Source organism: Nilaparvata lugens, chromosome 3, assembly GCF_014356525.2.
Source record: "Nilaparvata lugens isolate BPH chromosome 3, ASM1435652v1, whole genome shotgun sequence".
Lineage (NCBI taxonomy): Eukaryota > Metazoa > Arthropoda > Insecta > Hemiptera > Delphacidae > Nilaparvata > Nilaparvata lugens.
In genome coordinates this window covers 15723795-15740663 of record NC_052506.1, presented here as the reverse complement: position 1 = coordinate 15740663, position 16869 = coordinate 15723795, and the positions used below count along the sequence as shown (strand labels likewise).

Below are 16869 nucleotides of genomic sequence, written 5' to 3'. Positions count from 1 at the left end.
GTATACACTAGACTTTCTGAAAGCATGAGAAAGTTGATGAACTGAAGTTGTCTACCCGGGTTGATTCTTGATCAACTGAGATTTTGATGAAGTGAATGCCACTAACAGAAAGGGTTTCACTTCGTCGGTGTAATATAATACAGTAAACTGTATCCACTAGACTTTATGAAAGCAATAGGAACGTAACGAACTGCAGAATGAGCTTACTGAAGTTGCCAACCATGTATGATATTTGATCAACTAAGCTCTTCATGAAGTGTCACCCACACAGGGAGGATCTCACCATAGAGAAAAGATAGCATAACGTATACTATTTTTTCTGTATGGTCTCAGTTCGTCAATCTATAATACGGTACTGAATCACTACCTCCGTTAACATAGCCGTAGTGCATTCGTGTGACGTCAGCACAGGTAGGGCTCCTAAGCCAATAAAAACACTAGCTGATATAGATCAGCTGAAATCAACGAATTTTTATTGGTGTAGGAGCCCTACCTGTGCTGACGTCACACGAATGCACTACGGCTTTGTTTACGGATGTAGTGACTGAATCCACTAACTTCTGAAAGCAACAGAAACTTAACGAACTGAAATACTGTGTACTGTATACACTAGACTTTCTGAAAGCAACAGAAACTTGACGAACTGATAACTAGACGTACTGCAGTTGCCTACCCGGCCTGATTCTCGATCAACTGAGATGAAGCTGATGTCACCCGCACTCAACACTCAACAAAACGCGACGCAACGAAACGCACATCCATCCACCAGCCACGAATCCTCGACACTGACTGACTGTCGACTCACTGCACTGCACTGCACAGCACCGCATTGGACTGTGACCGTCTCGCCACGCCGCCCGACAAAAACTAATAGCCGGCCACTCTTCGCCCGCCGCCATTCAACCCATATTCAAGCGTGAAGAAAAACCGACGCTCCGACGCTCCATTCTGCAAAATTGCCTAGAAAATATTTTCCTCCTTGCTATAGTCAGCTATGGACACTTCAGGCTGTCACAACTGGTTGTATGGAAAGTGTCTGGGGTTGTTCATAAGGAATACTGACCGTTTAGAGTGAATACGTGTTGCCAGAGTATATAGTGAGATGCACTTGGAGCTGTCACTATTGGTTGTATGGAAGTGTCTACTATTATTTATAAGGGATACTGACAGTCCATAGTGAATACGTGTTGCCAGTGTATATAGTGAGATGCACTTAAATCTGTCACAACTGGTTGTATAGAAAGTATCGAGTGTTGTTTGTAAGGAATACAGACAGTTTTCAGTGAATACGTGCTGCCAGAGTATATAGCGAGATACATCGGTCAGTTTTGGTTGTATGGGAAGTGTCCGGCGTTATTCCTATGGAATGCTGACAATATAAAGTGAATCACACTATACCTGTTGCCAGAGCATAGTCGCAGACACAAGATTTCCAACTGGCAATCGTTAGAATAATCTACTCTGTTGGAATTTTTATTAATGATGTTACGTGAGATATTAAAAAAATAAATAAATATTTTCCTCTGTCAGTGTGAACTCCCTTATTATCTTTTTCGATAGGAATCTACATACAAAATGAATACTTTCGAATGATTGATGGAAAGAAATGAATTCCTTTCATCAATAGAGAAAAGGCTATATGAGAGTGTTATAAATTGAACTTGGGGGTGAAAAACGAATATCGATATCTGGAACAGTTTCGAAGAGATTGAAAAACACAAATAAATCAAGAGTAAATGGAATAAACGAGCACATTGAAAATATGAACTATGAAATTGTATTGTTTCAAGTTTTAGTAAACATCTGTTGTAACATTTTCTCACATCTTCAACACTTGAACAGTAAAATTTGTTATGTCAGTTTTTAATAAATGAAGTACAGAACAGTAGAAAGAACTGTTCTGTAAAAAGTACACAGAACAGTAAATTTTACTTGAACAGTAAAATTTGTTATGTCAGTTTTTAATAAATGAAGTACAGAACAGTAAAAAGAACTGTTCTGTAAAAAGTACACAGAACTGTAAATTTTACTTGAACAGTAAAATTTGTTATGCCAGTTTTTAATAATGAAGTACATTTAATAAATGTTAGTACAGTAATTTCAAATGTGAACATCCACGAAACAGTTCGAGATATCAAATATAAATTATTGAAGAAAGGTATAAAATATAACTGCATTGTTTGATTAAACTATTACATACTACACTATACAAGAGGACGCTGCTATACGATGACTGTGAGTTTTCTCAGCACGATGAGCGGTTTTATCAAACATTAAGCTGTATCCGCAAATTTTCCACCCACTCTGTACAAATACATGATGAGGAAACAGTGAGTCTCACTTGATGTCCATGCATTCATTGTATAGTTATTGGCCCACATGGCGAGAAAGAAATTAAAGCGCACCACAAGTCTCCTCTTCACAGAGAGAGCAGCTCTTCAACACGAGTCCATTGTAGCAGATCCATTGTCTATTCACGACCCCCCCCCCACCAGCCCCACCGACAATCGCGGGGACAAAAGAGTTACAACAGAGTTGACGGAGAAGGGCTTGAGCTCCAGCCCAGGTGAGAGACGCTAGAAAAGAACAAGACTTGAAAGAGAAGTACAAGTACTTTCGACTCTTGACTGCTCCTGGATCCTCTCACACATTCAACACACACCACTCACCTTTACTACTACACTACTACTACACACACTTGAAAAGATTCTATAAAGCACTGCACTGACTACATGACGACATGTTCACAACCTCATGCACACATGCACTGTCGATTCCTCTAATGAACATCTTTGATTCTTCTATGGCGAGATTCACTTAAAACTGTCAGCATTGATTGAATAGGAAGCCAATATGTTATTTACAATGAATGCTGACAATTTAAAGTGGACCTCACTATGGAGCTTGTTGGAGAGTACAGTAATCATGGGCGTTCATATTATGTATTCCACTTACTATGCATTCATAGTTACAAATTGCAGTTTTTAATGGGTTGGTGAAAATTGAAGATTTTCACAGCTTGCTGAGGACAGAGAGAAGCAATCTTATACTGTACCTCTGTTCCTATTGAGATAAAAAATAAATAAAAATCTAAGTACCCTTTTTTAAAATTGTTTACTTACGACATGATACTATTATCAAATAATTGAAAAAATTAAATTACATTAAATAAATACTATTGCAAACTTATTTAATGTAATTTTATTTATTTTTTCAATTACTTGATAAAGGCATCATGGCCGAAACATGTCGTGAATAGAAAATTTAAAAAAAGTGTGCGTACATTTTTATTTTCTATTTTTCTCTGTACCTATGTTTTATTTAGTATCTATGCAGTACTTTTTGTGTAGTTGAGAGGTTGATATTGTGGTAATTATTCATATTGAATGAAAAAGACTAAGAAATTGTCAAAAAACCACAGATTTATTGATCTGTGGTTTTTTGACAATTTCTATGCAGTATCTGATCTAGTACCTACTAGATTATACGTCTTCTCTATGGTAAGGATTACCAGGGTTTATAGATACATTTTCATTAAGATTTACCACTACAATGACGACTTGCAGACTATATAATTTGTGAAAAATGTATAAAATATGACTGAATGAAGTGACATACTGTATATAAGTGACTGACTCACTGACTGAAGCATGCTTCCGAATCATATCGGATTCATTGTCAACAGTCTGTTGTCAGTCAGTGAGTAAATATTTTATATTTTTCACAAATTATAATATGATCTGCAAGTCGTCATTTTAGTGTTAAAACTTGATGTAATATAAGACAGTTCGTAATGGAAAAAGAAATTCAAGACATTTCCATTCTCCTTACTATGAATTCAAAGTTACAATTTGCAATCTTTAATGGGTTTACCGCGAGAGAATTCAGTTGTGAAAAGCTCAATTATTGTTAGTGATAGTACGTGAGGTTTCATGCTCAGACTTCTTAACGATGTTGCTTCATTGGACCTGGAAGGATAAAATTAGGAGAGGTTTCGATTACAATAAAGACTGGAAAGTGTCAACTAACTATGGAATGAAAAATACAAGAGGGTTGACAATCGATGGAAAACTAGAGAAAAGATGATTTTGAAAACAGATCAAAATAATATGTGGCGATAAATAGTCTAATGAAACTTGATGGTTTCAGTTTCAGCTAAAATGTTATGCAACACAAGAAATAACGATCGTTTGTGCAGTATCACTGACTTAGAAAACCCTTAGTGAGAATTAAAATTCTCAGTCATTTAAAATGCACTTGGAAACAAGCCGAAAGCATGCAGTTGGAGAACATTTTCAGTTTTCCAAGATGAATTAATTTGGAACTCAAGTTTCATCCTGTCAGAATTATCCATTGAAATTGATAAGGATTTGATTTGTCTATCATTTATGCACCTCGTCTCTCCATTTTCCACTTCATTACGATTCCTTAATGTAAATTCATTCAAATTTTCGAAGATAGTAAGTCAAAAAACTCAGACAATTCTGACAGACGTATCCAAAATAAGATGAAAGACAAAAGGGTTTGGTTACCAGGAAGTGAATGCTAGGAGTGGGTTTATTGTCTTTTCGGCCTGGAAAATCAAACTCAGATTCGAGAGGAGTGCTTTCCATGATTGGTTTTCCTTCTGAGTTGCAAGCCTGTGATTTTCTCCGGATTTGAGAATGCAAACAGAGCTTTTTCAAGCTGTGAAACTCGTTCGATTCTTCAATTAGAATACGTCAGATTTGAAATATCTCATATTTTTAGAGAAATTTGCTGATTACTCAATGTATGCCTGAAAATTTATAAAATATGACTGAAGTGAAATACTGTATATAAGTGACTGAAGCATGCTTCCGAATCATATAGGATTCATTGTCAACTGTCTGTTGTCAGTCAGTGAGTAAATATTTTTTATTTTTCACAAATTATAATATAGTCTGCAAGTCGTCATTTTAGTGTTAAAACTTGATGTAATATATGGCAGTTCGTAATGAATAGAGAAATTCAAGCCATTTCCATTCTCCTTACTATAAATTCAATGTTACAATTTGCAATCTTTAATGGGTTTTCCGCGAGAGATTTCAGTTGAGGGAAGCTCAATTATTGTTAGCGACAGTACGTGAGTTTTCATGCTAAGGCTTCTTAACGATGTTGCTTCATTGGACCTGGAAGGAGATAACATTAGGAGAGGATTCTATATTGCTACAGACTGGAAATAGTCAACTTACTATGGAACGAAAAAAACAAGAGGGTTGACAATCGATGGAAAACTAGAGAAAAGATGACAAGAGAGAAAGATCAAAATAATATGTGGCGATAAATAGTCTAATGAAACTTGATGGTTTCAGTTTCAGCTGAAAATGAAATAATGATCGTTTGTGCAGTATGACTGACTTAGAAAACCCTTTGTGAGAATTAAAATTCTCAGTCATTTAAAATGCACTTGGAAACAAGCCGAAAGCATGCAGTTGGAGAACATTTTCAGTTTTCCAAGATGAATTAATTTGGAACTCAAGTTTCATCCTGTCAGAATTATCCATTGAAATTGATAAGGATTTGATTTGTCTATCATTTATGCACCTCGTCTCTCCATTTTCCACTTCATTACGATTCCTTAATGTAAATTCATTCAAATTTTCGAAGATAGTAAGTCAAAAAACTCAGACAATTCTGACAGACGTATCCAAAATAAGATGAAAGACAAAAGGGTTTGGTTACCAGGAAGTGAATGCTAGGAGTGGGTTTATTGTCTTTTCGGCCTGGAAAATCAAACTCAGATTCGAGAGGAGTGCTTTCCATGATTGGTTTTCCTTCTGAGTTGCAAGCCTGTGATTTTCTCCGGATTTGAGAATGCAAACAGAGCTTTTTCAAGCTGTGAAACTCGTTCGATTCTTCAATTAGAATACGTCAGATTTGAAATATCTCATATTTTTAGAGAAATTTGCTGATTACTCAATGTATGCCTGAAAATTGAGAGTATCAGTACAAGGAATAGGACCTATATTAATAGTACAGGACCTGCTACTTGATTCCAACACCAATGAATAAACTGCTCTAAGATACCTAAGCTGTAGAATCTGCAATATATAGGGTCAAAAATGAACCAGTCTATACCATTATATTATGCAGGCTTGAATCTGTGTTAATAGTTTGCGTAATTGTGTATTGCAAGACTAAAAACCTTCATAAATTGAAACAGTTTCACTTCACTTGCCGATTATATTGAGAATTTGTTTGGTTAGAATCAAAGGACTTTGATCAGTTGCAATATCAGAATAAATTTGTATCTAAAAGCTGATGTTTTGTGATGAGGACAGAAGAGGTTAGACAGGTCGTTTCCAAAACGGAATTACGTTCTTCTACATAATATTCGGAGTTCAACGGACGGTAAAGAAGGTTTTTGCGTGTGGCAGCCATCTTCCACGTTTCGTGCCGAAGCGAGCCTGCAAAGAAGGCTAAATTTCCGTGGAATGAGAGTGCATGCATGGCAAACGTAGAGGGTAAAAGAAAAGAGAGAAAAGAAAGAGAGACGGTTGTTACGTCTTTCCAACTCAACCTTCCCAATACTGAAAATATCTCATTATTTAAATTTACCACGCTAAGAAAGCCAAGGTGCCCAAGAAAACTCACAAGAATTATACTGTAGTTTAGTTTTACAGCAATTACTCCAAAGGCATGCACGTTTAATGGTCAGTAAGCTTTCCAATTTCCTAGCTCACGACGAGCTTCCAGACTATCATTAGTTCACAAAAAATATTGTTTTACATTAAAAAGAACAATTAAAATCCGTTCTTTTCTAACTAGGTTAATGTCAGATTCTACATTTTTCTGAATAATAAGGAGACTGAAGTTTTGGAATCGGGACATTCAACATAATGGGATAATTGGAAAATTAAGGAAGTATGAAATATAAAAGAAGAATAGTTATCAATGAATACTGAAACTTCAAAGTATTTCAAATTATCCATTACAATCCAAATCAATAAATTTATCCATTACTTTGTGGATATATGGACTGATAGTCCATATGGCAAAAATGCAACGTTAGTAGACACCTCTGTCTACTAACTTTGTGACGAATGTGCTCATGTGCAATGTATGAGAACTAATTTGTAATTATTCAGTTACAAGCTTCTAAAAAACGTTAATAAATAATAAAACGTCATATCCTTAACTCGATAATTGAGAATTCAATTATTTTTGGAGTTGTACAGAAAATAACCTTAGCTCAAAAATTTAAACTTGATAACACCAAGTTGTTGACAGTACAAGAATATAACAGTTGAGTACATCTAAAGGTGAAGTTTGTTATTCATTGAGCAAACAAGCTACTAGGTACAAATACCTGATATGAATATGAATCAATTATTTCAGTTATAAACGTGATTGTGAAGCTCAAGTAGAAAAACAGACAGTGAGTACACACTAACTCATTTGCTAAAGTATACGTCCCTATTAATTTATTCCTCAGAGTAGTCATGATACGATTCCAGTGCTTCGAGAAAATTATTAATTTATTCATAAATAGAAAAGTTGATTCATATTCAACTATTGAAAATAGAAAAAATTGATTCATATCCGTATCAGGTATTTGTACCTGTTGAAAGGATTTTGGAATATTCATTGGATTTCATCTTAGTGACAAAGAATGTAGAGTACTCAGTACTGTATTGAATGAATTAGCAAGCTGATTAGCTCATAACAAAGAGTGTTTTGAATCTTGGAAAGCTTTGTATTGAAGAGATTCTACAGTACTTACAAGCTGGATAGCAACGGTAGTAGATGAAAAAGTGTTCATACCTGTAACAAAAATTTAAATTTTAGAATAAGATAGAAGAAAATTGCCAGCGATTCTTTCAATTATCAAGTTTTCAAGTTGAGACGATGATTAGTATTCCATTACACACTTTATTGGGATGAAAGGTCTAATAATAAATAATAAGAAAGAAAAGTGTGGATAAAGTTTTAGACAGCAAGCAATTTTTCATAGGAACCCATCCAATATCTCTCAGCACGAAACCTCACATTGAATGCAGTAGACTTGAAAAGAGCCGTATCAAGCAAATTAGGATAAGAAGACGACCGAGTTTCAGTGAGAAAAGTTGGAGCCAACCGGAAAATTTAGGTGTCGATCCGTTTGTGTCCCAACTGCTACTCTCATTTCGATTCAAGGGCGTCAACTGTCGCTCTCTCACTCACTCTCTCTCATTCCATGTGTCACCGGTGTATGTGGCCCGCCCAATTGTCGCACCAATGGAATGCCATTCCATCACAGAGCTTCCGTTATCCCCAGCTTTGGCTCTTCCGCTTGTTCCCCTCTAGCTTATGGGCTCGATGATCAGAGACACGACCAATTCTATAGGTACAACAGATAGTATTCCCAATATCACAGCGACTGGGACAATTATTTAGAAAACACTTTTTGTCATCAACTAAGGAAACATTATTCATAACTGTTTGTAATTGAGAATTTTCCTGCACTTGAACCTCTCTTCAACACATACGATAACTTAGGGCCGGTTTCCGAGCTTGGGATTTAGCTAAGTTCTAGACTTTCAAATCAAATCAAATCAAATCAAATCATTTATTTGCCATACAATAAATACATATTCAAAACATAATAAAAGAAAATACTTAATTTATAATCAAAAGTATAAAATAATTAAAATAAAAATTAAGCATAATAATACCAAAGTCATAATTAGATACTTCTCAATGGTAATCCGGCATCACCAGCAAAAGGAATCAAGCCTTGCCCGCTGGTGAGAGTTGCAATCAGCTAGTTACATTGGTTGTTTCCTAGTTTTATACAATAATAGAGAAAAAAATAATCCACGCTTAAAAATATGTTTTTAAAAATTAGATAATGCTTTCAATTGAAAAGAAATAGTTTTCTCTTATCCAATTTTTTAGTATTTTGTAATTAATTTTTGCTTCCAGATCAAAAGACAAATCATTTATGAATCTTGTACTTATATAAATGAGCTGTCTTCTAACTACTGTTAGTTTTGTTTTATAAATTTTATATTTATAGGTTGTATTTGGTCTAAAATCATATTGAACTATATCATTTAATAAAAATTTGTTTTTATACTTTATAATATATTTTGCTAAATTTTTCAAGTACAATTGCCTTACAGTCATCACATTAAATACTTCAAATAGCAGATTAGCTGGATGCAATCGAGGTTTATTCAATATTGTTTTGATAATACACTTTTGAGTGATAAATAAGTTATTTAAATGACTATCGAAAGCCCCACCCCAGATTGTTATCCCATATTATAATATGGATTGCACCAAAGCAAAATATACTGTTTTTAAATCCTGAAGTTTGAGTATTTTGTTAATTTTATAGAATTTGAAAGAAATATATTTGAGTTTTTTACATAAATAAGCTAAATGAAAATGCCATTTCAGGTATTCGTCAATAATTATCCCTAGATATTTTAGGTTACTTACATTTTCAATACTTGGACAAACGCAGAGATTCTTGTCTGTGTTTTGCAGCAGGCTTTCCTGCTGCATTTGCTGAGAATGAGACATATTTAGTTTTTTGAACATTCAAACTCAGAGTGTTCAATTCAAGCCATTTTTTAATTTTACACATATCCCTTTCAGCAACCCTGAACGCATCATCCCAGTTTTTCCTCGCGAAAATTATAGCTGTTTCATCAGCAAATCATACAAGTTTACCACATTCTAATTTTAATTTTAAAAGGTCGTTTACATAGAGTAAGAACAAAATAGGAGATAAAACGGTTCCCTGAGGCAATCCAAACGAAGTTACAGTGACAGAACTTTTTTGAAAATCTATTGATAAAATTTGTGACCGGTCATGCAAGTAGCTTTTTATAAGATCAAGGGCGATTCCTCTAATTCCCATTTTATCTAGTTTGATGAATAAGTTGTTGTGTGGAACCGTGTCAAAGGCTTTTGACAAATCCAAGAAGATTGCCAAGGTCTTTTCATTTTTATTTAAACTATTTGAAACAATGTTCAAAAAATAGGCAAGTGCATCATTTGTGCTTTTGTCCTTTTGGAAACCGAATTGGTTCATATGAATAATATTATACTTATTAATATAGTTCAATAAGCTCTTTTTTATACATTTCTCTGCTATTTTTGCTATATTACTTAAAAGACTAATGGGTCTATAGCTGTTAGGGTTGTTTTTATCTCCACTTTTAAATAAAGGTTTCAAATTAGCGATTTTGAAATGATTTGGAAATATTCCTGTGCTAAAGATTTTATTTATAATGTAAGATAAAGGAGTTGAAATATATTCTGCTATGCGTTTTAATGTAATATTACTTAAGCCATCAAAGCCAGGACTTGAGCTATTTTTTAAAGTTTTGATTATTTCTTCTATATCTGCAGAACAAATTGGTTTTATGAACCAAGAATTTTGAAAATGGTGATCATGTTTCTCAAACTGTAACTCAGTTTCATCATTGGTTATCTCTATATTTTGAGCATGTTTCATTCCAACCGATGCAAAATAGTCGTTTAAAGTATTCGCATTGATGCTGATTTTATCTCTGCCTGAATTTTTCTCATTTATAATCTCATTAATACATTTCCAAAGATTTTTAGGGTTATTATTGCACTTATCTATTTGATTTTTATAGTAATTTGTTTTAGCAGTTGTGATCAATTTATTTAAGACTTCTCTATATTCTTTTAAATCTTGTTTTATTTCAATGTTAAAAGGCTCTTGCTTCATTTTTTTATACATTTTATCTTTAACATTTATTGATTTTATTAATCACGGAACAATCCAAGGTTTTAATGCTCTATTCTTATGAGAAACCTTCTTCCACTGAGTTGATTTATCAATAAGTCTGTTAAGAGTATTTATAAAATATTCAACCATATCATTGACATCATCAAAAGCACCATTTATAATAGGAGACCAACTTTCCTCAGCCAATAACTGTCTTAAGATGACTTGATTTTCTTTATATACGGGAGCTATTCTATCCTCAACAATACAGTCTACATATCCCAGATGAAGAGAAACCGAAAAATGATCTGAAACATAAGTTTTCAAAATATTTCCCATTTTACAATTTAATTTTCTATCATTATTTCTTAAAAAAATATGATCCAGACAAGACATCGAAGTCTCTGTTACTCTTGTATTTCCATTAATATAAGACTTAAATCCGTTGCTACTAAATATATCTATATACTCAATAATGAGCTTGTTATTTAAACTCATGTTCAAGTTCATATCACCTGCTACACAGACGTCAATATCTCTTGGAATTGATGTTATATAATTATCTAAACTAGTTAAGAATCTAGGTACATTGCAGCTAGGGGATCTATACATGCCAATCAAATTTAAATATTTACCACTGATGGTTTTAATATTAAGGCATATAGATTTGCATTCTTCAATATCTCAGTCTAATGTAGTAAAGTGTATTGTATCTTTCACATATATACATAAATACATAAACTATCGCATTTATTAACTTTTGAACTTTTATTAACCACCCTGTAACCTGGAATGTTGAATGTAAAAGGGATATTTTCATTCATCCATGTTTCTGTAAGGATTATTATGTCGTAAGAAGTTTGACAGCTTTGAATAATACACAAAAATTCATTGAAATTTCTGCCTAAACTACGGACATTCATTACATAAATATTGAAAAAAGTTACAACTTTATTTTCACTAGCAGGTAAGTAACTTAAATAATCATCTATTTCATTTGTTGGATTATTATCACTATCATACAAATTAAAAAGTTCCTCCACATCAACCATCGCGAAAAACAAAAACCAATCAATAACAGTCTATTTTTTCTCTTCCTGCTCCAAGTTCGGTCCTATCCACTTTCCGAAGTCTCGTTTACAATCCTCGATTCCGCGCAAAGGTTGTCCAAATCAGCCTTACTGGAAATTCGAATGGGTCTGGTCTCTTCATTCTCTCTCATTAAAACTTTCCCATTTCTGGTCCATACGAATTTGTAGTTTCGATTCTTCGCAAATAGTCTCGTTGAATAAAGTAGTTCCTTATAGAAAGGTGAAAGATTCTCGTTTATGTACACGGGTCCGTCATTCAAATGTTTATTTACATTCACAGTTCTTAGTTGCATTTGTAGATTGCCTCTATTTTCATTTCCTTCATTCATTTTAGCTTTATCCTTAAGCTCTCTAAGATATTTTCTATAATTCTGAATCAAATTATTTCTTACTGCACGACTAGTGAATCTTACTATGATCGGTTGAATTTTGCACTTGGTGGCAGGAAGTCTATGTGCAATGTCAATTTCCTCTTCTCTGATATTGATATTGAGACATTTTGCAACATCTTTGACAATCAAATTCACATCTTCTCCTTTGGTAAAAGGCAAGCCGTGAAGTACCAGATTATTTGCTCTCGTATATTGTTGCAGCTCATTTAGTTGTATTTCCATATCGGTCATTTTATTTTTTAAGCAGTTGTTTTCTTCAATAATAGATTCGTAATCAGATTTATATTTCTCGATTTTAATCTTGTATTCATCCATGATTGACGAGACAAAATTAACAGACTGACGAAGCTCCCCTATTTCATCCCTGATTGATTTCATTTTCTGATGAAATCGTTTTTCTGATCTCCTGAAGAAGTTCATCCTTGAAAGTTGAGGGAATAGTGTTACTATCCATATGTGCCTTTCCTTTTAAAAGATGATAAAAAAATAATTTTGAATAAAATTTAGAATTTAGAAATAGGCCGACACATCTAGAAAATACCTGAGTCTATACCTAATTCATGCAGGTGAACGGGCTAGAGTCAAGAAAACTTCAATTAATCTTGCCATGCCTGATTTACTAGGTTCTACTAAAAACTAACACTACACTTTGAAATAATTAAAAAAAAAAATACAAACAACTTCAATAAACATTGGCAACTAAAATCGAACAACAGAAACAACAATATCATGTTACTTTGTTGACATTCTTTATCTGATTCGGGGGCGCATTACTATCCCCGTTTAGATAGCAATACGTCACAAAACCAAACAAGATCAGTCATAAAATAACCAATTAATTTCAACATGAAATTACTCAAGAAAGAAAAAAACCGTTGAACCCAAATTTCGTCGATAGTAACCCATATAACCCATTTCATAATAATTTTGAATCCCCACTTTTGATTGACATCCTCGAATGAACCTTTGTTTCACTACACTGCACTTTCGTTGGTCTGTACGTTACTTTATCGTCGGGGTTACAGTACCTTGTTTTTGGCGGTGAGCTTTTACCGGTTGAATTTGGCTTGACGGCGACGTCCTCTTACGTCCCTAGACCTGTCGTCTGAACGGGTGTCTTGAAGCGGTGTTACATAAAGTTGCGGAACCAAAGGGGTGGTAGTACAAGAAGTTGGTTTGGGGACACACATGAACCGCTGTAAATAAATGTATTACAGCATTAATTTCTAACTCTTCCTACAATTCATCAAAAGCTAAAACAGGAGTTTATTCAATTATTTAATTTAGATTTTATCCTGACGTTCTGATTTCATTCTCAAAATTGAATTAAAACGGATTTACTTGCCAGAGTGTCATTAATATACAATGCAACATTTATGAAAACACCCGTAATAAATTAATATAATGCTTTTAGAAAATGAATACTTCATTAATTATGATGTTAACTTTTATATAAATTGAAAAGGAATAATTCAGATTGAAATGATGCTAACTTATATGATATTTTTCGTTTGGTTTGCAAAATCAAATATAATTTTTCATATAGTAGCTCGACTAGTATTATTGGAAACTTGTGCGCTAGCCAACATTTATTAATATTAATTTCATGGAAAAGAAAAACTTTCTTCTTCGTCTATTAAGATTTCTATCATAAAAATTTACTAAATCATTCGAAAGCCTTAATGACATAAGAAAACAGAGTCTGAAAAATATAAATTATAAAATGTCATAAACTCAATATGAACATAATCTTAAAAATTCCATTCCAATTTAAAGGCTATCTTCCTGACTTTCAGCAATACTCTACGATAATATATCTCCAGAAACAATAACTCAAATGTAACGTAACTGAAAACTTTCTATACTTCTTTAGAAAAAAAAATTATAATTATCTTCCATCACTAATAAAATCAAAAGGATTATTCTCAATCAATAATATTAACTTGAAAAATAACAGGCTTTGTTAATACCATACTCTTATGGAAGTTTCAATCAATTAAATTCCCTAAATTATTTTTTAACCTTATTTTACGTACCTTAGCGGTTATTTGAAGAAACAATTATTCGTACATGATGAAGAAACACAATTAAACCTTTCAGGACATGGCACTACTAGAAAATTTAAACTTTAATAAAAATAAAACTAGCTCCTACATTAACTAATGAAATACTTGTAAACCTGCCCAAAAAGGGCGAAACATAATGACTACATCTTTACTCTCGTAGTGCTCCTAGCAAAGTGTCCTCCGAAACGTAATCTGGTCTCGCGACTGGGGAATCCCCCCACTACTGTATTTAGAAACAGGTCTCCTATTGGGCGAAAGGAATCAATTTGACCAATCGTCGCGTGGCTTCTAGAGCCTTTGGACCAAATAGTAACTGCAAAATCGGTAGTTTGTTATAATTTCAATGCTTGCTGTTTTCCAACTTATCGCACTTTATGTCGCGCCAGGAAGGCTAAGTTTTAGAGATAATTCCATAATCTACATTCCTCGACGACTCGGAGCCACAATTTTTAAATATCTATCATGGGAAACTCGAAGTCATGGCCGTTCATAATAGAGAGAGAAAATAATTTATTTCGCTAACTCACTTACAATAATGGCTCTAGTCTATTGCGTATTAAATTTACTATTATAACTTGGGAAAAGGCCTGAATTAAAAAGAGTGCTCGGCACACATATCAAATGATATATTAGATTTACAATTTTGACACTTCCACTGTTTCTTTCTCTGCTTTGGAAGCTTTTTATAGTTTAATTCGTCAAATGCAACACACTTGAAGTAGAAGTGCAATGAACAAATGCTACAAGTGATTATTTCTTTTTCCGTGTATTTTTTATTACAACTGCAACTGCATTTTAACATAATTAAGGGAATTTTTCATCTCAGCATTTTTTAAATTGTATAAATAGTGAGCAAGGAAAACACCAAAAATGAATAAATTACTCTCTTAAAAAAAATCGGATAGGTTATTGAAAGGATATTATTAGGAAGAGCCTAGAGAGCGATCAAGGCACTGGTTTGAGATAGGAAGCTCCTGGTCAATGAATTTTGGTCTTCAAAAAGAAAAGAGAGATTAAAAGCTAATTTGTTGTTATCTACCTTAGATAATGATAGGATAGGCTACACTTTCCTTATCTCTTACAGAAAATACTACGTACCGGCCTCTGTTCATGTAGATCACTGTTCAATGAAAACCAAAAAAGTTAATTATCTTTTTATCCAATGATAATTGAAACAATATGTGAATGAAATCTTAAAGAGCAGAATTTTATATTCACAACAACACAACACACTCACTAATTTCACTAGAAAATCTCCACAAAAATAACAAAAATTTATAGGAGAAACAACCAACGATGCTCACTCAACCAATTTTAACTCGCAACTGAAAACTTTAAACAACTGGAGTCAGAAAATTGGCTTTCCGAAACGGGGCGTAGTAGCAGTCCACGTTTAAATAAAGTTTAATTTTATTTAAGTTAAGTTCAATAGCTGATAGGCCTCACGTCTGAAAGTCACAGCTGGATTTGAGTTTACAATAATAATCTTGCATGAATCTTATGTCATACAGACAATATTTTTCATCAATAAATTTAGCCTTTGAATGAGTTTTATTTCCATGAAAAACTCGGCAGTCACCGCAACTTTACAACCTATCAACGCTTAAAACGCTTTTACAGTGTGGTTCTATATTCAAGCTTTTATGCGTTCTCTATTCAACAGCTTCTATTTGATCAAAGTAACAGTTACAGCTCTTTACATTCTTAGAAAGATACATTGATCATGAATCTTTTATAGAAAGGCCTACATAAGACAGCCATGTTTGCCTTCAGTTTCCTGGATAGAGCTGGATGTTAGCTTTACATCTGGAGAGGAAATACGATTATTGTACTTGCTTTACAGACAAGTTTTGATTTCTATGAAATTGAAAAATCTATGAAGGATGCATAATTTCAGGCAACGCTAGCTTTCTTCTTTTTATCGCATTATGATCGTTCAATCACGTGACGAATCAGTTGAAGAAGCAATCGATACTTGATCCAAAGTTGTCTTCAAGAAAAAAATTTAGGTGTCGAACCGTTTGTGTCCCAACTGCTACTCTCATTTCGATTCAAGGGCGTCAACTGTCGCGCTCTCACTCCCTCTCTCTCACTCCATGTGTCACCGGTGTATGTGGCCCGCCCAATTGTCGCACCAATGGAATGCCATTCCATCACAGAGCTTCCGTTATCCCCAGCTCTGGCTCTTCCGCTTGTTCCCCTCTAGCTTATGGGCTCGACGATCAGAGACATGACCAATAATTCTATAGGTACAACATATAGTATTCCCAATATCACAGCGACTGGGACAATTATTTAGAAAACACTTTTTGTCATCAACTAAGGAAATTTTTTAACTGTTTTGTGATTGTCTTTTTTTCCTGCACATCAACCTCTCTTCAACACACAGTATAACTTGGGGCCGGTTTTCCAGCTCGGGATTTAGCTAAGTTCTAGACTTTAAACAGCTGGAGTCAGAAAATTGGCTTTTCGAAACGGGGCGTAGTAGCAGTCCACGTTTAAATTAAGTTTAATTTTATTTAAGTTAAGTTTAATAAAGAAGAACTAGAAAATTGAACACAAAATAAAATACAGAGAAAATAGTGTAAGGTTTCAGCTATTATTGAATT

At 33.8% G+C, this 16869-nt stretch overlaps 1 protein-coding gene across 1 annotated transcript in view; it reads right to left on the bottom strand.

The window, feature by feature from the left end:
• Positions 1-862, bottom strand: part of LOC111057303 (serine/threonine-protein kinase 26) — a 46611-nt gene extending 45749 nt beyond the window's left edge. The window contains 1 exon segment of the mRNA XM_039423032.1: positions 674-862. The gene's annotated coding sequence lies outside the window, so the exon portion shown is untranslated.
• Positions 863-16869: the final 16007 nt, after the last annotated feature.